This window comes from Ursus americanus, chromosome 14 (assembly GCF_024610735.1).
Source record: "Ursus americanus isolate L20-20 chromosome 14, mUrsAme1.1.p, whole genome shotgun sequence".
Classification (NCBI taxonomy): Eukaryota; Metazoa; Chordata; class Mammalia; order Carnivora; family Ursidae; genus Ursus; species Ursus americanus.
The window spans coordinates 6815973-6843165 of record NC_142140.1 but is presented as its reverse complement, the minus strand read 5'-3'; the positions used below and the strand labels follow the sequence as shown (position 1 = coordinate 6843165).

Genomic DNA, 27193 nt, shown 5'->3' with positions numbered 1-27193 from the left:
CATTGATGTTGTGGGAGAGGGGAGATGGCTCACCCCCCTGGCCCAGTGCCAGCACCAGCTGTAGAGGCACAGCAGTGCTCAGGGTCTCGTGGTGTTTGGGCCTCTTGCTCTTTTAAGACCCCAAGGCCTCACTGTCTTGCTTCTCAGACCCACTACCTTTCCCTAGGGTTAGAATGTCTTCCGCTTAGTTCCTTTGACCTTTTGTCCCTCAGTCAGGAACTAGAAGCAAAGAAAGGTCCTTGTTACCCCAGAGCTGTGTCTTTTCAGCTGGTGGCTTGGTCCCCACAGGCCCTCTTCCTGCAGGTCTGCAAAGCTGTGTCTGGGGACTGTCACCCTTCCTTCCTTGTGGGTCCATGCTGTTCCTCCTGGCTCCAGGGGACAGCCCAGCTTTGCATTGGCCTCACCAAGAACCTAGAATTCAGTTTGTTGAAAGATTAGAGTACTTCGATGGGTGGTGTAATTTATCAGTTTCCCCAAGTTAATGACATCCTTTTGTACTTGTAAACATCTGAGTGATAAAGAGCTGGGCACCCCTTCCATACCAGCACTGTAAGTTAAAGGGAATAGCCAGGCTAGTGCCAGGCTACTAAGCCAGTGTTCTTAACCCTTTTACTATTTTTTAACATTTTTACTGAGAATTGTATCATTTATATACAATTAAATCTTAATTGTGCACAAATCTTAAGTATACATCTCAATGAATTTTTATGATCTGCACACCTGTATAAATACTACCCAGACTGAGATTCAGAACATTTCTAGTACTCCAGAGCCTCAGACCCGTTTCCAGTCAGTACCTCCAAAGGTAACTACTGCTTCAACCTCTTATCACCTTAGACTGGATTGGGTTCTTGACTTTCTTGCACCTATGCCCACCCCTAAATCCCAATTTTCTACTTCATATCATTTAAGAATTCAAAATTTATTATTGCCTGTTGTGACCAAAAAGAAACAAAGTAGTGGTCACTTTAGAAATACTTTTCCTGCCCTCCCCACCAACACACATCCTAATATGCCCTCTGCCCCCACCAGCCCCACCCTCTCAACCAGGTCATGGTCAGGGAGGTGAGATCCCCATCCTTTCTGGTCAGTCATGCTCAATCCCAGAGTCTGAAAAGGAACAGAAACAAATGCCCTGGGACCTTAGTTCTGTTTTCCTGGTGCCCAAACCTCAAGGTTTAGTGTTTTCTAAGCTGAACAAGAGTATGGTTCTTAGAATCATCAGATATCCACTGAGCTTCCAACATGCTCAGATTCCTGCTTTCCTTTTTCTCTCAAAGTAGGATTATCTTTCCCCTGATTATGTTTTCAGTTTTCTTGGGGATGAGGAATGCATTTGAAGAGAAGTATCACCATTGCACACTCCCCTTGTTGATGTTGACCATCTTGAACTGTTTCTACTGAAAAATATTACAAGAAGATGATTTTACAGGAGGTACACAGAAGCCCCCATTTTGGCATGCACTGCCATACTCAAATCCTTGTATTTAAAAGTGGAGCTTAGTCTGTTTATCCTACAGTAAAAATATCTACAAGAAGCTATTATTATATCGACATTGGAGCCAAACAGGAAATCAGAGGATTCACAGATGTTGTCTGCTTTAACGCAATGGGTTTCTACACTCTGACTTTGCAGCCAATCAGGATAGACTCCACAAAAGGATTTAAGGAACATGTTATTGACATAATGTGTATTTATTGGGCTTTGCAGGCTACATTGTGTTCCCAGAGTTCTGGGGCAAAAGCAAGAGGGAGACTTAAAGAGAGAAGATGAACCCAGTAAGAAAGAATTGAGATAAATTCCATCATTACCATGAAAATATAATTATAACATATATGGGAGAGAATTAGGAATAATTTAACAATGTATGTAGCATTTATTATATGCACAGTATTGCATAATGTAGTTTGCAGCCCAAAGGAATGATGATATGTCAAAAGTAGTAAGTCCTCAAAACTGTCTTTTTCAGCATTTTTATCCATGTTTTAGATTAGGACGAAATTGGCACATCTAGCTAATTCACGGGTTATGCTAAACCTGGAAGAGCACCAAAATCAGGATCTAAAGAGATAGTGACAGACGCAAGGCTGAACCTAGAAACTTGAAATATAGCAGGCACAAGTGTAAGTCCTTAGATTATTAAAAAGAAAATAAAAGTTCCTGTGAGTCTAGAATGGGGGAGACACGATGAATAACACCTGGGAGGAGAGATTGTGGATGCTTGCCAGCACAGGGTGGGCGAAGCAGTGGTATGAAGGGGCATGACAAACAGCTTCTGCACTCATTTCTCAAAACTGAATGGCCAGAGCCCACGCCTGGATACAATACTGACCCCACTTCAGTTGACCACACTTAAAGATGCTGAGAGATATTGAGAACCAGGACCCGAAATCATGTTACCTGGAACATTCTTTTTTTTTTTTTTTTTAAGATTTTATTTATTTATTTATTTGACAGAGAGACATCCCGCGAGAGAGGGAACACAGGCAGGGGTAGTGGGAGAGGAAGAAGCAGGCTCCCAGTGGAGGAGCCCGATGTGGGGCTTGACCCCAGAACTCCGGGATCATGCCCTGAGCCGAAGGCAGACGCCCAACGACTGAGCCACCCAGGCGCCCCTGGAACATTCTTAAATAAAAGAATGAGTAGTTAGTTGGAAGAAGAGAAGAGATGCCCATATCCTATCCTCAGATACCTGAAGGCTGTCCCATGTGCGAGGCACATGAGGCTTGTGTCCTGGAAGGCTGGGTTACGATTAGGGGAGGTTAGGAGAAGAGTCTCTCGTTCCGTTACCCACATTTGAAGTTGCTGAGCGGAAGGAATAGGTGGCCTCATGCCCATGTGTGGGTGTGGAGGACTCACATTGATGGAGGATGGACCTCATATCAGTTGTAGGACCCCAGTTGCCCCTTGTCAGAGGGGTTGTGGAGGGGATTCTTGCACCTTGTAGAGCTTTGGAAGAGATGCCCTGTAAGGCCTCATCCAACCCTGATACTCTATGGTTGCTCATAGGTGCACAGCACAGGCTCAGGTGAGTTCTAGTAAGATGGCCATGGGCTAGAACATCTGGGGAAGGAGGCAGGCACTGTCATGGATTTTGAAGTGTGACAGAATTGAGGAGCACAAGGTGAAGGTAGGCAGGCATGGGGTGGGATTGGGAGATGATGAGAGAGAAGTGTGGGTAGATAGGGTGCGGCAACAGAGTGGGAAACTATAGCAGATGGAGATTTGGGCACCCTTGCTCTCACATGGACTCCTACAAGGACACAGGGTGACGGAGACCCCAACCCCACAACCTTGGTGATATTGACAGGCAGTGGGGGTGCCCAGACCAAACCACTCAAAAATTATTTCTGCTGTAGAAGAGTCATAGGCAGTTTCCTAAAGGCCACGAGGGAAAGGCACCTTGGTAGGACATGGGCAACGAGGGTTTTTTATCCACCTGCAGCCTCGTCGAAGGTTTTGCATTTGTACTAATGCTAACTCTCTAAACTTTCCAACACTTCAAGGCGTTGGTCCCAGTGGCCATCATTCTCACTAAGTTTGTGTTTTGCCTTTGTTCATAAATGTGGCTTTAGAGAGCCCTTCTGTAGTTCTGGCCACCAGCATACTTTATCTAGTTTTATTTCCCACATTCATCCTTTATTTCCTCTTGTTTGAGTGGCCAACAGCAAGATGAAGAGCGTATTCAGGGAACATTGACTCAGTTCATTTGCACTGTAAGGACTTAACAGTGTATTGTGTTACCTTTTGCAGGTGTATTGCATTTTTATTTTCAGGCATTTTCTACACAATGGTGCTATGATGTGAGTAAGTTAGGGCTCATTCTCTGTCTCACAGATGAGGAGATTAATGCAGGAGAGGTGAAGTGAAGCAGGGAGAGTGGTTTCGTAAATGTGGAGAACAGCCCGTTTTATGAACGGAAAGGCCATTGGAAGTAGGACGTTTTTGCTCTTTAACTAAAGAAACTTTGGGAAGGCCAAGTTAAACAGGATGCGGCATTCTCTCCAAGCGTTTCCACCACCACGCCCCTCTCCTCACTCCGGTGCTTGCGGGTCACTTCCTAATCTGTGAATAGGTTCGCTGACCTGTAAGCAAGGGTGGGAGGTGGAGATTTCACTTGAACAAACTCATCCAGGAAAGTCATTCTGCAAGTTTCCCAAGGATGAGAGAATGTTTTTTCTTCCCCCTCCCTTACCACACCCCCACCTTCTCCACTGTAACCTAACCTACCAAAAGCTGTAACCCAGAGCTGCATTTGGAAGCCTACTGTGGCCATGTTTATCCTGGTCTTCTTTGCGGGCTACTGAGACTTGGTGCCCCCACTAGACCAGTGCCTCTAAAAAGATGTTTTGGGGCTATCAAAGAGACTGCAATATCCGGGGGCCATTTAAAAAGCCAGAGACATCTTCTGTGACTCATCACCAAGTCCTGACATTTAATAATCCCATCAGCCTAGGGGGTCTCCAGTACTGTCTCATTTGATCTTCTACCCAATTTGAGTAAAGAATCAGGAGTGCCTTATGGGCTGATTGCGTAGGATGCATTATCATTCCTTCTGAAGTTGGAAAGGAAAAATAAAGCTGTCATTGCTTGAATTAAAGTAAAATAAACACAAATCCATAGGACTTTCCTAATGTCCCTTCTGATGTGGTGTTTATTGGGTATTTCTTGTGTTTGTAACTGTGTCAAATTCTAAGCAGTCATTCTGTTCCCTGATTTCCCCTGATTTTCCATCGTCTTCTCGCTGTCTTCTCGCTCCTACTCTGTCTTCATGCAGGTTATACAGAGCTTGTTTATTCCCTCGAGACACAAAGCAGATCATTTGCTTAATTTTTATTTTAAATGTTGTCTGGGAGTCGTCATAATGGGGCAGCTTTGGTACATGAGGCTGATTTTTGTTCCCTAGAAGTCTCTGCCAATATTCCCGTCTATTGTATACATTCACTGCTATTATAGTAATAATAGTTTACAGAAGCCCAGATTATGATATTTTAATAATATAGAGCCCTTTGTTGATATAAATGCCTCATGCAAATTGGAATGAAATATTAAAACCACAATTTTGGCCCTACTTATCTACAAAAAGATTGGACCTGATTCCTCAGATAGCCCTCTTTAGCAATTTAGAATTTCTTCATGTCTCACATCATAGAGCCATCATTTTAAGAGTGAAGACGAGGAGGCCTAGGACTACTCTTTGGTGAGTTTTTGGTCAAAATGAGATTGAATTCCAAGTATCCTGGCTCTCGATCCACTATTTTTTCCTTCTATGTTTAACCCCTCTTTTTGTATACTTTTCTAGAAGCAAGGCTATGATCTCGAAGCAGAATTTCTGTAAGCTCAATTCCAGTGTGTCCCAGTTAGAAAGAATCCTAAAACAGCAATGTTCCAAGCATGTAATCAAAGGCTATGATTCCTGTTCTTAGAACTAAAACTTGGGGAACTTTACAGTGTGGACTCTGTGTAGTGTGGCTGCTGAGGGAGGGGCCTGACACCTGCTGTGTAGTCTATCAGGCTTGTCCTATATAGGCATATTGTTATTTCATGTGATATAATTTCCTACCTTCTCACTCTCCAGTCCATCTACTACCCCACTTGGATTAATCTTCCTAAAACACTGGTTTTTAACATATCACTGCTGGGATCAAAACTCTAAACTCCTTAGCTCTCCTCCAAGGCCCCCCGCCAGACCAGTGTCTTCACTATCTCCAGAACCCCAGGCCATATTCATTCCCGATCCTCTTTGCTCTTGTAAAGGTTCTCCTTCTCCTGTCTGTGCTTCAGGCATTCCCACCCCACCGGGCCCGGCCAGTCCCACTTGTTTGTCCTGTGTTGTGTTCCAGTCTGACTATATTTCCTCCACTCTGATCTCCTGAAACGTGTGCTGATTCTATGAGAGTGTGTCACCGTAACATTTGACATCCTGATTGCATTGCTGTCATGAGTTCTGTTCTCTGAAACTCAGCTATGAGCTCCCAGAGAAATTCTCAGACGGTGCTCTCAGAGTCTCAGGAATTATTTCACAGAACCCACAAGGCCAAAAGAAATACACAGAAGTTTCATTTATGAAGCAGTTAGGACTCAATAAGTAGTCCTGACCTAACAATTACTAGCTCTTTGAAAAAATACTGCACGTAAATTGAAAGAAAATATCACTGTTTTATTCTGAAATAACCACAGTTATTTACTATTTAATAGGATTTATGTTCCTGTTGGGTACTGCACAGCTTCCCAAAGCTTGCAGATGGGACACTGCCACAATCCTTTCCTGTTCTATGTTGATGTTCACATAATACTTTTTATGATACAACTGCCAGAACCCCAGCTTTGCAAAGATAGGAGATCATCAAAAGGAATATAGCACAAACTAAAATGTCAAACTACCTCAATCTGGTAGTCTCTGCAGTGCCTGACAGATACTGTGTATCATGTTTTCCTGAAAAATTTAAAGTATATCCCATCCTATGATGCAAATTCACTGCAATGCCCCCAGGCACACACTTTGGAAACCACAGCTCTAGAGGAATAAACCTGCTCTTGTGTGTTCTCCAAAGTGCATTGAGCCATGTAGTCCTCATAGTGGATAGCCAATTTAATACTTGATGAGGGCTTTAATCCTTGACCATCTGATAGAGGCCAGAAGCACCACAACTTCAGCAGTGTACTGAGTTTCCTGGCATGGCAATAATTCAAGTTAAATCCATTCAATTTAAATCTTTTGGAGGTGCTATAAGGGAAATTCCTGTACTAAATAGAGGTTGGCTTAAATGTCCTTTCGATTCTTTTCCATTGCTAAGTTTCTTTAATTCAGTAGAAGCGATATGCCATGTAAGACCAACATTAAGCACAATTGCATGACAGATTGGTAAGGATGAAATGCCTCAAATTCCCAGGCCAAAAATATAAAAATATTTGAATTCTAACATGCTGAATTTGGTATGGATGTAGAGAGATAAAACTGCTGTTTTGGGGGCACCTGGGTGGCACAGCGGTTAAGCGTCTGCCTTCAGCTCAGGGCGTGATCCTAGCTTTATGGGATCGAGCCCCACATCAGGCTCTTCCGCTATGGCCCTGCTTCTTCCTCTCCTACTCCCCCTGCTTGTGTTCCCTCTCTCGCTGGCTGTCTTTATCTCTGTCGAATGAATAAATGAATAAAATCTTTAAAAAAAAAACCTGTTTTGATAAGGCAGATGCATTGATAAACCTTTTTCTTTTCAATTGCCACAGAAATTAGCCATATAGTAGGACACTGGGAAAAGCATGGTACATATCAAAAAAAGTAGAAATAGCACAAGAAAACATATCTGATCACTCTATAATACAACTAAGAAACACACATTTAAAAAAATTAAAACAGGGGCGCCTGGGTGGCACAGCGGTTTGGTGTTTGCCTTCGGCTCAGGGCGTGATCCCAGCGTTGTGGGATCGAGCCCCACATCAGGCTCCTCTGCTATGAGCCTGCTTCTTCCTCTCCCACTCCCCCTACTTGTGTTCCCTCTCTCGCTGGCTGTCTCTATCTCTGTCAAATAAATAAATAAAATCTTTAAAAAAAATAAAATTAAATTAAAAATTAAAAATTAAAACAAAAAAATAAAACACCACTGGGAATTTTAAAAACTCCTCTTGGGTCAGTGAGGAAATCAAAGTGAAAATTGTAGACTATCTAGAAAATAATGTGAAAATTCTACACATAATTTTTTTTTTTGACACAGCTAATATAGTACTTAGGAAATTCACCAACCTAAGTTCTTATATGAATAACAAAAATGAATGAAAATAAAAGAAATTATGCATCAAACTTAATGGCATTATTTTAAAAAAGAAACAGAAAGAAAGAAAATTAACCCAGGGATAGCAGAAGAAAAATCTTAGAAGAGTGCCTTATACACAGTAAGCACTTAATAGATGTTAGCCATTATTATTTACTTGTCACGAAGATTGAGGAGTTTCTATTTGAATGGTACAGAAAACTCTCCTGGTTAGAGTAGTAAATTTGAAAAGCAAGGTTCACTTTTGAGACAGTTGGGGAAATTTGAATATGGACTCCATATTAAGATGATAGTATTGAATTAATGTTAATTTTCATGGGTGTGATGATGTTATTATAGGTGTGTAGGAGGATGCCCTTATTCTCACAGAACACATGCCGATGTATTCAGAAGATAAGTGTCATGATGTCTGCAGTATACTTTTCAGTGGTTCAGGGAAAAAAATAAACATAGATTAAGAGAAAATTGCAGGAGGGGCGCCTGGGTGGCACAGTGGTTAAGCGTCTGCCTTCAGCTCAGGGCGTGATCCTGGCGTTATGGGATCGAGCCCCACATCAGACTCCTCCCCAATGAGCCTGCTTCTTCCTCTCCCACTCCCCCTGCTTGTGTTCCCTCTCTCGCTGGCTGTCTCTGTCAAATAAATAAATAAAATCTTTAAAAAAAAAAATTGCAGGAAAATATCAATATATTTATGGGAATAGGATAGGGGTATTGATTCATGTTTTCACCAAGTTTGAAACTTTTCAAAAGAAAAAGTTACCAAAAACCAGAATTTGGACATGTGAAGTATGTTTTTTTAAGAACCATATGTGGATCATCCAAAGGAATATAGCACAAACTAAAATGTCAAACTACCTTGATTAAGAGAAAAATGTGGGAAAATATCAATATATTTATGGGAATAGGATGGGGGAATTATTTCATGAAGCATCAGTTTTGGCCATATGTGTGTGTGTTTATATGTTTGTATATGCATGAACTCTAAGGAGTATACCAGAAATTGAGAACAGTGGATGCTACTGGGGAAAAAAACTGGTTGGCTGGGGACAGGACTGGAAGGAGACTCAGTTTGTAATCTTGTATATGTGCTTCCATTCTCTATCTTAATGGAAGGGGGAAACTATTATAATTTTATTTTAAACTCTATGTCCTATGCTCAGTTTTACTGTTGTACCATCATTGGATCAATGAAGTAATTTATTCCCGGGGGTCAGAGACTACTTAGGAAGTGCCTTATCTCCAGGCAGATTTCTTGGACGATTCGTCCTTGGACTGTCCAGACTTTGCTGCGGGTTTCCTGTGGACAAGCAGCCTGCATGCCTCCTGCCCTGACATCCCGCCCCCTCCCGCACACAGCGCCCTTTGGCTTTGGCTCTGTGGGGGTTTCATGCAGGCGTTTTTACAGCTGGTGAAAGGTGCTAGGCACATGGGATGGTCCTCAGAAGAAAAAGGTGTGGGCTTCCTGTTTTCACTGTGACTCAGGCAAGTGGGAGAGCATTTCTGTGGATCGCTCTTAATAAATAACTTGCTCACCCTGACACCAGTGAAACTCCCCAGTGTCAGAGTTCAGGGCAAGAGGCAACTGATCGAGAGGTTTCCTCCTTGGTGAGAACCAGAACTGAAAGTCTTTTGGATGCAGCTTGTGGTGCCAAAGATTTCAGAGCTGGAAGGGATGTACCCAAGAGATCCAAACCATCCACTTTAAAAATGAAGCCACCGAGGCCAGGAGAGGTCCACGGACTTGGACGAGTGACACAGCTTAGTAACCATACATTCCCTGAGCCATCTCTGCAGGATTCTTTCTGTGACGCTGCAGTGGCCTGAGAGGCCCATGAGGACTCGGGACTCTGTGGCAGGTGTCAGACTCATTACACTGGGCAGGTGGGTTGCAGCTGATCTGCTTCCTTGCTCTCAGAAGAAAAGGGTGCAGGGCAGCTTAAAGCTGAGGAGTCGGGGAGGAAGACGGGGAGGAGTAGGCAAGGTTCACTAAAAATGGTATTTTGCCCATGCAAGGCCTGGCAGGGAACCCAGTTCACCTCTTACTTAAAAGAGACTGATATAAACTCATGGTGGATTTTATCCTTTGCCCTCAGAGCATTAAAATACCTAACGCTGGAGATTTTACATAGAATACTTGAGAACTTTTTTTTCACTATTAACCTTATTATGAAATACTTCAGGCATGCAAAAAGACTTAGTGAATGTAATGAAAGCATATATACCACACTCAGCCAAAGAGTGACTGGGATAGGGCACGTGGGTGGCTCAGTCAGTTAAGTGTCCGACTCTTGATTTCAGCTCAGGTCATGATCTCAGGGTCCTGGGATCAAGCCCCATATGGAGCTCTGTGCTCAGCACGGAGTCTGCTTGTCCCTGTCCCTCTGCTCCTCCCCCTGCTCATGCTCTCTCTCACTTTCTCACACTGTCTCCATCTATTTCTAAAGTGAATAAATAAAATCTTTTTAAAAACATAAAAAATAATTTAAAATCTTTTTAATTTAAAAAAAAAAAAAGAGCGACTGGAATATTTGGTGGAAGCCCCAGCCCCCCTTCCCTGCTCACAGGCCTTCCCTCTCCCCTAAGCCCCGCTCTGAATATGCTCCTTATCATTGCTCTGTGTGCCTTTATACCCTTTCTGCGTGTGTGATGTCTCCCTACATAAGGTATCGCCTTATTTTCCATAAAACTTTATAAGGATGGTGTCATGTTGTACATATCCTTACACAACTATTTTTTTTCCACTCAAGAGTATATTTTTGAGATTCATCCATGCTGCTAGGTGCAACCCCAGTTCAGCCATGTTCACCAGAGCAGAGTGTTTTATTGATGACATATTTGAAAACCTATCCATTCTTCTGTTGAAAAACATTTGTTTCCAAGCTTTTGATACAGATAATTCCCCAACAAACATCCTTGCACTTGTTCCTTGTGCACACAGCACTGCCTTTTCTCACTATTGCTGTATCCTTCATTGATCCACAGACTGAACAAATAGTTCTGTCTCTCAGTTTTGGAAATTCATGATTCACAGAAGCGGATATTTATCTGAGAGATAGCGCTTTGGTTTACCTCAGGGTTTTTAATTTGGAGAATGGTGCATTAAGTCACCTGGGAATTTTTTTTTTTTCCTTTAAAATAAACTCAGGTCTTTACTTCAGACCTGCTGAAGTTGAAATGTATTTGTGGGGAAGAAAAGTTCCTCTTGGAGAAGCTCCTAATGACTGAGGCCATCTACTGATTTACTACCCCACTGTACTTCACCAGGCTATGGCCCCTCAGGCACATCTCACTAGACTCTGGTCATGGCCCTCTAGAAGGTGGGCAGACCTTATAGAGGAAGTGACCTTTCAGCAGAGTACCCACTGTGAACATCAGACAGCACTGTGGTGCGGTCCTGGCCTGTTGGTGATACCATTTGACTTCCACCCATCACATCCCTTCTAGGCACCTGTATTTATGGCAGGTAAGCTGATGTTTGTATTTCTTCTGTGTTAGAAAAGGCTTACCCTCTGTAACCCCAGATACTGGAGCAATCACTTACTCTGGTATCAAGCTTAGGTATAGGGGTCACAGCCCTGCCTTCAGTAAGATTGTGTTCTGGTGCTAGAGGCTTCAGGCACATGCATTTGTAATTGTAATGCCAGAAATATGATAAAGGCCGCTAGATACATACAGGGGAAGGGTAAAGTGTCAAAGAGGGAAATGATTCCAGTTTGGGGACAGGGAAGACTTCATGGAAGAGAGGCCATTTCAGCTTTAGACTAAAAGGGCTAACAAGAAAAGATGAACAATGAGAATAGCAAGTTCAAAGACACAGATGTTGCCTTTTGCAGGTAACCGATGGGTAGGGCGCATGTGGAGATGGTGCAGAGAGATGAAGCTTGAAAGGTAGGAAGGTAGGTGGGTTGAGGGCAGGCGGGGGAGCATTTTAAATGGACTTCATCCTGGTGAATTGGGGAACACATAGAAACGTGTTAAGCAGAGAAGAGACACAGTAGGGACTGTTAGAAAAATGCCTTTGGCAGCCAGGAAAGACATGAATTGGAAAGGGACAGCTGGAGGCCTGAGCAGGAGTCAGGAGGAGGCAATAGCGACAGAAAAAAGGAAGGAAAGGATAATTTGAAGGCAGCTACTTGGTCAGGAATGAACAAAGGGCAGATTGGTAGACAGAAGGCAGCTTCTGTTACTTAACTCTTTTTTCTATTTCTACTCATTTTGTCAAACTGAGGTCAGACCAGAGGTAAATAGCAGCAGTATTTGTATCAATACTTAGGGCTTTGAAAACAAGAAACACCAAAGTGGAGTATAATGGGGAAGTAACTGCATAAATATCTAAATAAGGACAAGAGTTTGAGGCATATGAAAGAAATGAGTATCCATTAAAATTAGAGTCATCCCACATGTCTTAACTCTCGTGTGTTGATTTCTGCACATGCTCAAGTCAGGAAAGGGGGCAAGTCTTCTGCATTTGGAATCGGGGAGCCGGCATTTAGTGTCCCTGCCCTGCCTCTTGACTATCTGTGAGACCTTGTGCACGCCACTTGACCTTTCTAAGACGGCAGTCCCTTCCAGCGTAAAACAGGATTTGTCTTTTGCCCAGGATCCCTTCCAGAGCGAACATCCTCCCCTCTCTTTTTCATGCCTGACCGTCCTGGCCCTGGACAGGCCCTGTTAGCTTTTAGAGCTTGATTCTAGTTTCTGTTGTGACTTCTTCTTGGACCTATGGGGTACTTAGACATGTGTTTAATTTCCAGTCATTTGGAGATTTTTCTCATCTTTCTGTTCTTGCACTTTTAACTCATTTCCACAGTGGTCAGAAGACATGATTTTAATCCTTTGAAATTTGTTGAGATCACTTGATGGCCAAAAATATAATCTATTTTGGTAAATGTGCCATGTGCACTTGAAAAGGATCTCCATTCGGCAGTTGTTGCATATACTATTCTATGTATGTATGTCAGTTAAACCGAGTTGGTTAGTCATATTCAAATCTTCTGTATCCTTACTGATTTTTTTGTCTGCTGCTTCTGTTAGAGAGGTGTGTTAAAATCTCTAGTGATAGCCATAGATATGTCTGTTCCTTCTTTTTATCCTCAGCTTTGTTTTATTTCTTTTAAAGCTAAGTTATTTAATGCGTAAATGTTTAGTACCGTAACATCTTTCTGTTGCATTGAACCTTATATCATTGTGAAATGTCTCTAGTTATTTCTCATGATACTTCTTACTTTAATATCTAGTTCTCTCATATTGACATAACAAAAACTTTCTTTTTGTTATTTGTCATGGTATAAATCATTTATTTTCAACCTGTTGAAAAGCGAATTGCTGGGTTTTTTAGTTGCATCTCTGTTTTTTAAATTCCAGTCTGATAGTTTTGTCTTTTAATTAGGTTGTTTATGCCATTTACATATAATTACTGATTTAGTTAGGTATAATTCTCTTGTCATTTGTTTTGTATTTATCTGCTCTGGTTTTTTCTCCTTCATTCCCTTTTCTCTGACTTTATTTATTTTTTTAAACATCTTTCATTTTTTTATTCTTTTTTTTTTTTTAAGTCAGCTCTACCCCCAAAGTGGGGCTTGAGCTCTTTAGTGGTTATTCAGAAATTTCCAAATTAATCTATTGCAGTTTACCTCAGTATTGACCCCAACAAGCAAGAAACTTAAAGTGTGTTCCAATTCCCCTTGCCAACATTTTTATTACACTTCCAGTATCTTTTATTTCTACTAAGTGATGAACCCCACAAGGCATTGTTATCACTATTGTTCTTAACGGTCAGTAGTCTCTATATTTATCCATATGTTTACATTTTGGAGCTGTTGATTCCTTCTTAAAATTATATACTTCCATATCAGAGCATTTGCCCTTGGGCCTGAAGAACACCCTATCTTAGATTCATCATACCCTTTGGTGTTATTCATAGAGCAACTCTCTACAAGAAATGAACACTCATTTGTTTTATTCTTCTGAGAGCACTTTACTGCACACTTCCCTCTAAAGAGCATCCTCCTTGGGTATAGAATTTTTGGTTGACTTTTTTTTTCTTCAGAACTTTTAAAATCTTTTACTTTGTGTAATTTTTCTTAAGTCAACATTCTTTTTTTTCCCACTTTTTTTTTAAATTCCAGTATAGTTAACATACAGTGTTATATTAGTTTCAGGCATACAACAGAGGAATTCAACAGTTCTATACATTACTCAGCACTCATCATGGTAAGTGTTCTCTTAATCCCCTTCACCTATTTCATCCATCCCCCCACCCACCTCCCCTCTGGTGACCATGTTTTCGATAGAGTCTGTTTTTTTATTCGTCTCTTTCTCTTTGTTTGGTTTCTTAAATTTCACATATGAGTAAAATCATGTGGTATTTGTCTTTCTCTGACTTACTTCACTTAGCCTTATACCATCTAGGTCCATCCACGTTGTCTCAAATGGCAAGATTTCATTCTTTTTTAAGGCTGAGTAATATTCTGTGTGTGTGTGTACCTGATCTTCTTTATCCATTCATCCGTCAGTGAACACTTTCGTTGCTTCCCTAATTTGGCTATTGTAAATAATGCTGCTCTAAACATAGGGGTGCATTTGTCCCTTCAAATTCGTGTTTTTATACGCTTTAGGTAATACCTATTAGTGGACTTACTGGATCGTATGGTAATTCTATTTTTAATTTTTTGAGGAACCTCCAAACTGTTTTCCAGGGTGGCTGTACCAGTTTACATTCCTACCAACAGTGCAAGAGGGTTCCTTTTTCTCCACATCCTTGCCAACATTTGTTGTTTCTTGTGTTTTTTATTTTAGCCGTTCTGACAAGTGTGAGGTGATATCTTATTGTGGTTTGATTTGCATTTCCCTGATGATGAGTGATATTGAATGTCTTTTCATGGGTCTGTTGGCTGTCTAGATATCTTCTTTGCAAAAATATCTGTTCATGTCTTCTGCCCATTTTTAATTGGATTATTTGGGTTTTTTTGATGTTGGGTTATATAAATTCTTTATATATTTTGGATACTAGCCCTTTATCGAATGTGTCATTTGCAAATATCTTCTCCCATTCTCTAGGTTGCCTTTTAGTTTTGTTGATTGTTTCCTTCAATGTGCAGAAGCTTTTCATTTCAATATATTTGTGATAGTTTCTCTTATTTCCCTTGCCTCAGGAGACATATCTAGAAAAATGTTCCTATGTCCCACATTGGAGAGCTTGTTGCTTGTGCTCTCTTCTAGGATTTTTATGGCTTCAGGTCTCACATTTAGGTCCTTAATCCATTTTTGAGTTAATTTCTGTGTATAATGTAAGAAAGTGGTCTAGTTTCATTCTTTTGCATGTAGCTGTCCAGTTTTCCCAACACCATTTGTTGAAGAGACTGTCTTTTTCCCATTGCATATTTTTGCCTCCTTTGTCGAAGATTGACTGTATAAATGTGGGTTTATTTCTGGGATCTCCATTCTTTTTCCTTGATCGATGTGTCAATTTTTGTACCAGTAACATACTTTTTGACTGCCACAGCTTGGTAGTATTTCTTGAAATCTGGGATTTTAGTACCTCCAGTTTTGTTCTTTTTTTCCTTTTTCAAGATTGGTTCAGCTATTTGGGGTCTTTTGTGGTTCCACACAAATTTTAGGATTATTTACTCCAGTTCTGTGAAAAATGCTGTTGATATTTTGATAGGGATTGCATTAAATCTGTAGATTGCTTTGGGTAGTATGAACATTTTAACAATATTTGTTCTTCCAGTCCGTGCGTATGAAATATCTTTCCACTTGCTTGTGTCATCTTTAATTTCTTTCATCAATGTGTTACAGTTTTCAGAGTATTGTTTTCAGAGGTCTTTCACCTCCTTGGTTAAGTTTATTCCTAGGTGTTTTATTATTTTTGGTGCAGTTGTAAATGGGGTTGTATTCTTAATTTCTCCGTCTGCTACTTCATTATTAGTGTACAGAAATGCAGTTGATTTCTTATATTAATTTTGTATCCTGTGACCTTACTGAATTCATTTATCAGTTAAAGTAGTTTTCTTGGTGGAGTCTTTAGGGATTTCTACATATACGATCATGTCATCTGCAAATAGTGAAAGTTTTACTTCTTCCTTACCAATTTGGATGCCTTTTATTTATTTCTCTTGTCTGATTGCTGTGGTTAGGACTTCCAGGACTGTGTTAAATAAAAGTGGTGAGAGTGGACATCCTTGTGTTGTTCCTGACCCTGGGGGGTAAGTTCTTGGTTTTTTCCCATTAAGGGTGATATATTTTTTTAAAGATTTTATTTATTTATTCGACAGAGATAGAGACAGCCAGTGAGAGAGGGAACATAAGCAGGGGGAGTGGGAGAGGAAGAAGCAGGCTCATAGCAGAGGAGCCTGATGTGGGGCTCGATCCCATAACACCGGGATCACGCCCTGAGCCGAAAGCAGACGCTTAACCGCTGTGCCACCCAGGTACCCCAAGGGTGATATTAACTTTGAGTTTTTCCTAGGTGGCCTTTATTATGTGAGGTTTGTTTCCTCTAAACCTACTTTGTTGTGGGTCTTTATCATGAATGGGTGTTGTACTTTGTCAGATGCTTTTTTTTTTTTTTTGCCTCTATTGAAATGATCATACGGTTTTTATCCTTTCCCATTGATGTGATTTATCACGTTGATTGACTTGTGAATATTGAACCACTCTTGCATCCATGGAATAAATCCCACTGATCCTGGTGAATGATTTTTATTGTTGGGTTCGGTTTGCTAATATTTGTTTGCATTTATCTTCGTCAGAAATATTGGCCTGTAGTTTCTTTTTGTTTGTAGTATCTTCATCTGTTTTTTGTATGTTGGCCTCATAGAATGAATTTGGAAACTCCCCTTCCTCTTTTGTTTTTGGGAATAGTTTGAGAAAAATAGATATTAGATCTTCTTTAAATGTTTGCCTCGGTCATTGAGTGGCCTTCGTCAGTCTCCTCTGCAAATGCTCCATAGCCTAGTGTCCCTATCCCTGCCACCTGTGATCACAGGCTAAGGCCCTCCAGGGATCACCACCAACTCACAGGCAACAGCTTGGCAGCCATTGCCTCCAGTGGCTCACTTGTGGCTACCCACAACTCTTACCAGCACCGCCTAGGTTCCACTTCCAGTAACAGCTCTTGCAGAAGTGCAGAGTATCCTGGGGAAGCCATCCTCCACCACCCCAGTCTCCCCAAGGCCCACCTGGGTCACTGGTGGGCAAGCTTCTTTTTGGGGAAATCCACTGTCCCATTCATGCCTATAGTGTTAGAGTCCCCAGAATGCTTGGAATCTCCCCAGGCCTCCAGTGACACAGTCACCTGTGACTTGGCTCTGGAAGCCATGAGGAAGCAGCCTCGTGGCTAGCCTGGCAAAGCCAACACCAGCCCTTGATCCTGAGTGGCTTCCAGAGCCACCAGGCTTCAGGAGGCACTAGGCTCATCAGAGCCATTCTCCTCCCCCACTCCTCCCCTCCCCCGTAGACTACGCAGGCTGCAGCAAACAGAAGCAGTTGGGTTCTTTTATATTAAAACGGCAGAACACCAAAAAGGAAGTTGAAAGAGCCTCACTCTTACTATCCATGCCACATGCAAGCTTTCCTGACACCCTATAACCATGTGTCTTATACCAAGTGGAATATAAACTCTAAGAAGCCAGTAAAAAAGAAAAAAAATTTTTTTTGGTAGAATTCACCTGTGGAGCTCTCTGGTGCTGGACTTTTGTTTGTTGGGATTTTTTGTTGTTGTTGTTACTGATTGAATTTTATTCCTGGTAATCGATCTGTTCAAATTTTCTATTTCTTTCTGATTTAGTTTTGGGAGGTTATATGTTTCTAGGAGTTTATCCATTTCTTCTAGTTTATCTAATTTATTGTCATATAGGTTTTCATAATATTCTTTTGTAATCCTTTGTATTTCTGTGATATTGGTAGTTATTTCCCCTCTTTCATTTCTGATTTTGTTTGAGTCCTCTCTCTCTCTTTTTTTTTTTTTTTAATAAGTCTGGCTAAAGGTTTATCAATTTTGTTGATCTTTTCAAAGAACCGGCTCCTGGTTTCATTTATCTGTTCTGTTGGGGGTTTTTTTAGTTCTATTTCACTTATTTCTACTTTAATCTTTATTATTTCCTTCCTTCTACTGGTTTTGGGTTTTGTTTGTTCTTTTTCTAGCTCTTTTAGGGATAAGGTTAGGTTGGATGTTTGAGATTTTTCTTGCTTCTTGAGGTAGGCCTGCATTGTTATAAGCATCCATCTTAGAACCACTTTTGTTGCATCCCAAAGATTTTGGATCATTATGTTTTCATTTTCATTTGTCTCCATATGTAATTTTGATTTCCTCTTTGATTTCTTCGTTGAGCCATTCATTGTTTAGTAGCATGTTTTTAACCTCCATCAACATTCATTCTTACTGTTGTTTCCTGGAGGGTAATGTGTCCTTCCCCCTCACCGCCCCCCCCCCCCCCATGGCTACTTTTAAGATTTTCTCTTTATCTTTGCTTTTTATCAATTTGTGATGTACCTAGGTTTGCTTCTTTTTATTGTCTTGCCTCAGGATCACTGAGCTTCTTGAATCTGTAGGGTAGATATGTTTCCTCAGCTTTTGAATATTACTTGCCATTTTTTCCAAATTTGTCTTCTTTTCCATTCTATCTTTTTCTACCTAATGTGAGTCTAATTGCATGAATGTTAGATCATCTGACTATGGCTCAACTCTATATTACTTTCTGTTTTGCTTTTTCTGTTCCCTTTTCTCTTTGTGCTTTATTTCGTATATATAATATTGACCTATCTACTGGCTCATTAATCCAGTCTGCTGCATATCTACTCCACTGTTGAACCCATCCAGTGAGTTCTTAATCTCTGATATTGTTTTTGGAAGTTCTGGGAAGTTTTTTGGATTTTTTATTTTTGTGGCTTCTAAGTTCAAATATTCTATTTTTTCATCTGGTTTTTCTATCTCTTTTCTTTTGAATATATTAATCATAGTTATTTTGGAGTCTTTGCTAAGTCAAATATCTGGATCAACTCTGCTTTTAATCACTGTTTTTATCTCTTGATAATTGGTGCATTTTACAGTTTTCGGGGGGTGGGAGTAATATTTAGTAAATAGTTATTATAAGCCAGACATTGTAAATACTAGACTTACTCTAGATTATCTTATCTGTATCATCTTATTCTACAGAGTGTTTAAATTTGTTCAGTCAGCTAAGTTACTAGAAGGCCTTATTTAGGGAAGATCTATTTTAGTGTCCCCTTACTGCTAAGTATGATTGATAAATCTTATGGGTGGCTTTTCTGAGTTATAAGTAAATGTTTGGTATGTTCACCTATGTCTTCCACTCTGCCGTCACCCCAAATCCAGCATCTTTCCAATACTATTTAATGCCTGGCATTTCTACTCAGTCTCAGCTTCACATACTTTCTCCCAGACTTTTAGGAGTCTCAGCCACCACTCAGTAGCCCAAGAGTTAGCCAAGGATCCAAGGGCAATTTCCATGCAGATTTCTGGGTTCCCTCCCTAACATTCAATCATCTCTACCACCCTGCTCCCCAAATCTCAGCCACTTTAGCAGCATCAAACTTATTTCTGCCTTGTCCCTCTATCAAAACAATTGCTCCCTGCTTGAGTTTCTGTGTTGGTTACTCTCTGAGCCTTGTAGCTTATTTTATATATTTTGTTAAGTTTTTATTGTTTACGGCAAGAAAGTGAATCTGATACCATCTGCTTTATCATAGAACTGGAAGCTAACATTTTGCTGTCTTGGTTTCAGTTACATTTTTTAAGACACTCATTTTAAAAAGTACAATTTATGGATAATTTTTATTTTAAGTTTACTTCATGGTAATTTTGTTATGCAGTACTGTTATCCAACATTATTATTTAGATGGAAAATTACTATAAGCAGCATCTTTATTAATGTATGAATGTTTCAGTTGTCCTATTCAGCTTTGGTGCTCACTATATTAAGAGATAACTTCTTTGGCATTTGCGTAGTTTGAAAATCGTCTAGTGTTGAGAGTCTGCTCTGGCTTGACCCTATTTTCCTGGTAAGCATAGTCCCATTAACAGCACATCTTGGCAAAAGTGACCTGTTGTCCTGGGTGACTCCCAAAATGGCAGCCACTGGAGTTTAATTCCTTTGGCCTTAAGTTTTATCTCCTGTGAAAATTCAGCCACTTCAGGGGAAGAATGGCAGAGTAGGCTGTATTAGTCATTCACATGAAAACAATTTCTCTGATCCCTTCTTGTAGAGCTGGTTTAATAGTAGCTGGGGAGAAGCTTTTGTGGTTACTCCTTGATGTCTGAGGCAGTGAACAGGGCCATATAAGGTGGGAAAGTGTACATAAAATAGAAGGGATAAAAAAGATAAATCTTATCATTGTTTTAATCCTCCCCCAAAGGGCTAGCCTCCTTCAGGTTTTTATCTGTTTCTTCAAGTTCTTCATACAATATGATGGGAGCTATAGCAATAAAGCAAAGTCTAAGATGATACAAATAGGCTGATAATACAGAGTAAAATCTAGAATGATTAAGGTAGGCTGAGGGATGCCAGAAATTGCATCTTTGGTTTCTTCCTAGGAGAGTTTTTGGGTGACTGGGCATTAAGGATGGGAGAGAGATTTCATTATATAATCTTTTTTCCTCCTGAAGCTTGAACCATATGAATGTGTTATTCAAAAAAAAAAAAAGAAAGAAAGAAAGAAAAAGAAAAGAAAGAAAGAAAGAAAGAAAGAAAGAAAGAAAGAAAGAAAGAAAAAGAAAAACAAGAAAAGGTCAAGCATGTTTATTTTTTATCCTTCCTATAACAGCCTGAGAGTAAAGGGATATTTTTTTAACCCTCAAAGATAAAAAGAATAGGAGAGCAAACAATGGCAACAAAAAATTTGGAGTCTGGAAAATGGTACTGTAGACTGAATGTTTGTGTCCCGCTAAAATTTATAAACTAATCCCCAGCGTGATGGTATTTGGAGGTGTGGGGCCTTTGGGAGGTGACAGTCATGGTGGTGGACTGCTCATGAATGGGAGTGGTCTTATAAAAGGGACTCCAAAGAACCCCCTTGGCCTTCCATCATGTGAGGATACAGTAAGGAGACAGTCATATATGAACTAGGAAGCAGGCTGTCACCAGACACCAAATCTGCTAGCACTTGGATCTTGAACTTCCCTCCAGAACTGTGAGAAATAAATGTTTATTGCTTAAATTACCCAGCCTGTGATGTTTTCGATATAGCAGTCCAAACTAACTAAGAGAGATGGACAGAAAGAGTTTCCACAGAGTTACCTGAAGACTTGAGAATTGGGGACAGTAGATGCATCTGAAGATGGGAAGTAAATATGAGGCTTAAAACAGGAGGGTTGGTTGGATGTTTTAAGAGGCAATTAGATCCCTAGCCTCTCATGCTAGCTTTGCACAATAGGACAGCTGTCTACCCAGCTCCAGGTAAGAAACTAAAAGTTTACTTTCTGGTTAGAGTAAAACAGTTCCTGGACAAGGACATATCAGAGTTGAAAGTAGGCTATATAGCACTGAAAACATGGATTGAATGAATGTTTACGTATCAAATACAGAGAGATCAGACCTCCCCACAGTGGGTTCCCGCAACACGGGTCATCAAGTTTAAATGCCTTCCAGACAGTAGGGAGGATGTTCCATCTCCAGGGAATCTGAGCAACCCTAAGAGAAAATATCAGGAGCTCTGTGACGTGATAGCTCAGCCAGATGGCCCTACAGTGGAGTCCACAGTACACCTCAAACAGCTTTTGAGTAACTCCTTAAATAGGAGCAGAAACCAAGTATTTCCAGGCATCTAACTTAAAGACAGAGACTAAACTGAATTGGAGGAAACAGACTATGTCAAGAGATGAAAATTTTAGATTCTCCAAAAAATTCCTCTATTCTTTATGTTCTCATTGAAACAAAAGATTATATTCATGAAACAAGAACAAAGGGCCGTGAGAAGGGATATTCAGATAATGAAAAAGAACTCTCAGAAATTAAAAACATAATAAGTTTAATATTCAACAGAAGGAGTAGACTCTGAAATTCAGGATATCTTCCAAAAATTAAAGCAAAAGGACAAAGAAATGAAAAATAGGGTATAAAGGATAAGCAAATTATGGGTTGGGGTAGGAGTGCCACCATCCAGATGATAGAAGTTGCAGAAAGAAAAACAGAAAACACACTGGGGAAAAAAAAGAAGGAATTAAAGAAACTTTCCCAAAATTGAAAGCTTCAAGATTGTAGATTGGAAGGGTCTACTAACTGGCCAGAACAGTGAATGACAATAGACCAACACCAAAGCCCATCATGATGAAATTTCAGAACAGTGGGGTCAAAAAATAGCTACCACTTAAAGAGAGGGGAAAATAGGGTCATACACAAAGAATCAAAAATCAGAATGGTTTTCAGCTTCTCAAGAACTATACTAGAAACCAGAAGCTAGATGAAACAATGCTTTCAAACCATGAAGGAAAATTATTTCTAATCTACAATTCTGTATCCAGTCAAACTGTTAATTGAGTAGGAAGCGAGAATAAAGATCTTTTCAGAGATTGCAATCTCTCCAGAAATTTACCTTTGATTCACCTTTTTTGAGGAAACCACTGAAGGATGAACTCTAGAAAAACAAAAATAAACCAAGAAAGAAGAAGACACGGTAAATGGGAAAAGGTGGATGGCACACAGGAGGGAGACAGAGGAATCCTCAGAATAATGGTGAAGGGAAATTTCAGGATGACCTGAAGCAATAAGGGCAGCTACAACAGACTGGATCAGGGCAGAAGGCTCCAGCTCAGATTTTGTTAAGGAAATGAAATATCTAATGAGTCTGAGCATTTGTTTAGGAGATTTAGACAATTGGCAGAAAGTTTGGGATTAAATTATGGGTAAATATTTAAGAACAAAGCAAAACAAAAGAGATAGTTGTTAATTCCAGGGAAAACAACCTTGTAGAAGAGATGAAAAGTAATCATAGCATATTATACAGCACAGCTTGATACAGCAATTAGATACTGATCTAAATGGAATTATAGTTATGTTGACAAGGTGAAAGGAGGGGAAGGTAAGAGTTTGTGAGGGTATGGGGGTGCTTAGTGGAAGATAGCTAAATCCTCATTTACCAAAATGGGAAATAGATACACAATGCTTTGACATGAGGGGGAAAAAATCATGAAGTCAAGAAGTAACAATGTAGACATTAAAGATTTAGTACCCAATTCCTATTGGGGGAGAGGTCCCCCACACCATGAAATTCTCTGACACCAGCTGGGTGTCCTACAGTTCAACTCAATTCTAACACTATCTATCCAAAGATAATATCAGCTTGCATCAGTCCTACAAGACTGCCCTCTACTTCTGATTCCAGTTACAAGTCCACTTTATTATCCATACTTCTGGCCAACAGGCTATAAATCAGAGGTTCCCATGACCCCCTCCTTAGGTTCAATTAAGTTGCTAGTGGCTCACAGAACTCCGGAAATCATCTTACTAGATTACTGAGTTATTACAAAGGATATTAAAGGATATGAATCAGTAGCCAGATGAAGAGATACATAGGGTGAGGACCTGAACAAAGGAGCTCTGTCGTTGTGGGGTTTGGGGCTCAGCACAGTGGTACATGAGACTGGAACAGTTCACCAACCTGGAAGGTCTCTGAACTCATCCTTTTGAGTTTTTATGGAGCCTTCATTACATAGGCATAATTGATTACATCTGTGGCCATTGGTGACTGATTCAACCTCCATTGCCTCCTCTCTCCTTCCCAGAAATCAGGGGGTGGGACTGCCGTCCAGAGTGTTCAAAATGCTGGAAAGAAAGCACATGGTGTGGTGGTGGTAAGGTCTAGAACTGACTCCTGGCTATACTCTCTGTGTGACTTCGGCAAAGTCACCTAACCTCTTTGAGAATAAGATGGGGCAATAATAATCACAGGGTGATAATAGATATTGGACACAGTAGTGTATATGGGAATGCCTTGTAACTAGAAAATCCCTATTACAATTCTTAGTTTTAGTTAGCAAGTTTCTTTATGTGTTGAGTTTGTACAAATGTACCTTCTATCCCTGGTATATTATTATTATTATTATTATTATTATTATTATTATTATTGACTCTAGGTAGGGTTGTGTATTAATTAAGGTATAGGTTAAAGTACTATAACAGGGAGACCCAAAAATATGGCAGTTAAAACAAGACAAATCTGTTTCTTTCTCATATAACAATCGAGAGCTGTGCTATGCAATATGGTAGTCCCTAGGTACTTATGGCTATTTACATTTAAATCAATTACAGTTTAATAAAATTTAAAATTCAGTTCCTCACTTGCGCTGGCCACATCTCAAGCACTTAGAAGCCACTTGATTGGAGGCTATTGTATTGAACAGCATGTATAGAACATTTTCATCATCCCAGAAAGTTTTGCTGGGCAGCCCTGATCTAGAGGAGTGGTCCAGAACTTCAAGGGTAGCTCTGCTCTACAAGGTCATCCATGGACCTGAGTTTCATAAATATTATTGCTCTGCCATCCCCTAGGTGAGGCTTCATAATGTATTTTTGGTGCCATCGATCCCTTTGGCACTATGACAAAGCCTACAGACTACTTCACAGAGTAGTATTTTTAAATGTCTAAGATAAAACACATAGAATTACAGTGGAAATTAATTATGTTGAAATATAATTGTCAAAGTACAAAAAAATAAAATGAACTCATTATATACTATGTGCTTCATTAATACGCCAAGTAATGATCTTGTGGCAAGTCTAATGACTGTAATTTCAAAGTATTGATAAGTGTATGTGATTTTTCCAGATAATCCATAACAAATATAATGTGATATGAAAATATCTATAATTTCAGTTGCTGACAGTCATGGATATGGCAAATAGCACTTATGGTTTCTTCCCTACATGATAACTGAAGAAATGCTAAATTTCAGATAGAGGTTAGTAAAAAGAAAGTTGTATAGTTTTCTTCCCATCCAACTTTACAAGACCAGCATTTCTATTTATGGACCCCTTGGGGAGGGGGCGGGCGATCTGTGGACTCTAGGGTTAAGAAGCCCTGCTGGGGAATGTCAAAGCTGGCTTGGCAATGCCAAGTCCACCCTCTAGAATGTGGAAAGGGGAGGGTAAGTGATTTCTCTTTTAAAGGACATGACCTGGATGTTGCTCCCGTCCCATTGGTCAACAGGCAGTCACATGACCACCTACAGTATAAGGCAGGCTGGGAAATGCAGTCTTCAGGGCAGCCCCTTATGTTGCTATTAAGAAACTGGAAGGAGTTCTGCCAGTAAAAGGAAGAAGGGAAGAAGTGATATTAGCATAAATATAAGTCTCTGCCACAGCTTCATTCATCACTATATGGAATTGAAACAAAAAAATGTGTTTCTGTTATTCAGAAATGTCTGTTTATTCTCTGACATTTTGTGCACTTTCAGATCTGAGTCAGAAATGCCAAGAAGAGTTTCACTTTTACTAGCTGTGGACAGACTCCCCCAGTGTTACCAGTTCCTGAAGTATATAGTATCTAAGGGATATAGCAAATTTTGAGCTAATATTCCCCAATTCTGTGCATATGCCTGCAATCACTGGCAACATTGTTATTAGCTCAGAGACAACAGTCTCATCCATGTCAGAGTGTGTTTGTCCCTTGCTCAAAGACTCAATATGCCATGATCTGTGCTGACAGAACCAATAACAAATTAGGTATCTAGTCCTGTCACCAGTGACCATTAGTAGTCTATGAGCAAGAGAACATAAAAAGTAGGAGGAAGGCTTTTTCCAAACAAACAAATCCGTTGAGCAAATGCCCTTTAAAGTTTAAAATAACAACTTCTTCGGTTGTACATACAGCCTTTAACTTTTCAGAGAGCTTTAAGTACCTTAGCTCTTCTCATTTTATTAAGGTACCCAGATCATGGCGGGTTTTCGTTTTTCTTTTTTTTTTTTTTTAAGTTAAATAAATAACAATTTGACACAGCACAACATGGCTGACAGCTTTTAGCTTGTAAGAGTTTAAAAAGGTATACTTACAGGCGAACGCTGTTGGCTTCTGGCAGGAGGGAGACAGAGCTGGTCCAACCCCAGATAGCACTTAAAGGGCCAGGCAACCCCTCATGCACACCTCTCGTCTCCGACCCAGGGGATGTTTTCTGATGGAACATGAACGCTCAGTGTTATTTTCTTTAAAGTCCCAGATTGTGAGCTCCAAAGAGGCAGGCACTAGAGTCTTCCTAGCCCCCACAAAGCCTGGTGCAATTCCCTGTACAACAGAGGTGCTAGACATATATTCAGTGACAAATGGCTTCTATTTTATGAGCATTTGTAATGGCCTTTTAAATAAGTGTGATTTTAAAGTTTGCTGAATGAAGAGTGGTTTTTATTTAGTCTTAGGGTCACCATCGTCTTATTTTTTTGGTGTCCCTTCCCCCCTGTCCATCTCTAGTTTAAAAATGTGATTCACTAGGAAAATATGACTCCATTAATTGAATTAATTTTAGAGCCAACTTTTCAGGAACCCATCTATTTCTGTAAAGTGAGATCCACTTGCAAGTGTACCATTTGGTGCCAGCACTCAAATTTTCCCTGACTCAGTTGCTCCAGTGGTGTTTCAAATATCTTCCCATAAATCAGGCAGCCAGTGCCCCATACTTGTGAGGATTATTTACAGGGTCTTGTGATTCAGCCCAGGATCTGATAGTGATCTTGGTCGGGTGATATAAATAGGCTAGGATTTGCCAATGGCTGTTTTTATAAGGGAAGCTTTCTAAGTTGATTTCTTTGAACCCAGAATGACTTTCTCCCCCCGGCTTCCCCTGTTTTCCTCTTCCACTGGGGAGATCCTCTCTTCTGTGGGCCTTTCCACCTCCCCCAGCCAGCTGGTGTCTGCAGAAATCAGAAGGAAGATACGTGCCTGACACAGAGTTGCCTGAAATCCTATATCTTCACCCCCTTTCAGTATCATCTTTCTTTCATCCGGCCGGAGAATGGCACCCACCCCGCCCATCAGGCCACAGGATCTCTGGGACTAGCCGCCTTGTCTGAAATAGATACCCCCAGCTCTCAGGCAGAACAATTCCCTACATTCATACCTGAATGTATATTTTAGAATATTACCTTTTGTTTGTCTTTGTAGACTTGCTCCTGCCCCAAGTTGGAAAAAAAAAACAAAACAAAACCCAAATCCTGAGTTACTGCTGATGAACCAACTGCCTCGTTTGAGGTAACCTCAACCCCATGTGTGACTAACACCCCCACCCCAGGTGATACAGACACTAGAGTGCCCGCTCAGGCCTTCCCCAGGGATATCTTGGCCCCAGGTCTCCAGAGCTCTTTTTCCTCCTTTTGGGGCATCCCCACCACCACACACACACACACACACACACACACACACACACACACAGTACGTGCGCCGGGTGCAGTGGGGCAGGAAAGGCTCACCTTGGGAC

General features: G+C 40.5%; 1 protein-coding gene and 1 pseudogene across 4 annotated transcripts in view; both read left to right on the top strand.

The window, feature by feature from the left end:
* The window catches only part of LOC148108906 (pancreatic progenitor cell differentiation and proliferation factor pseudogene), a 78071-nt pseudogene extending 50936 nt beyond the window's left edge, over positions 1-27135 (top strand).
* ATG7 (autophagy related 7) overlaps positions 1-27193 on the top strand; it is a 239095-nt gene that overhangs the window by 170709 nt on the left and 41193 nt on the right. The window lies entirely within an intron of this gene.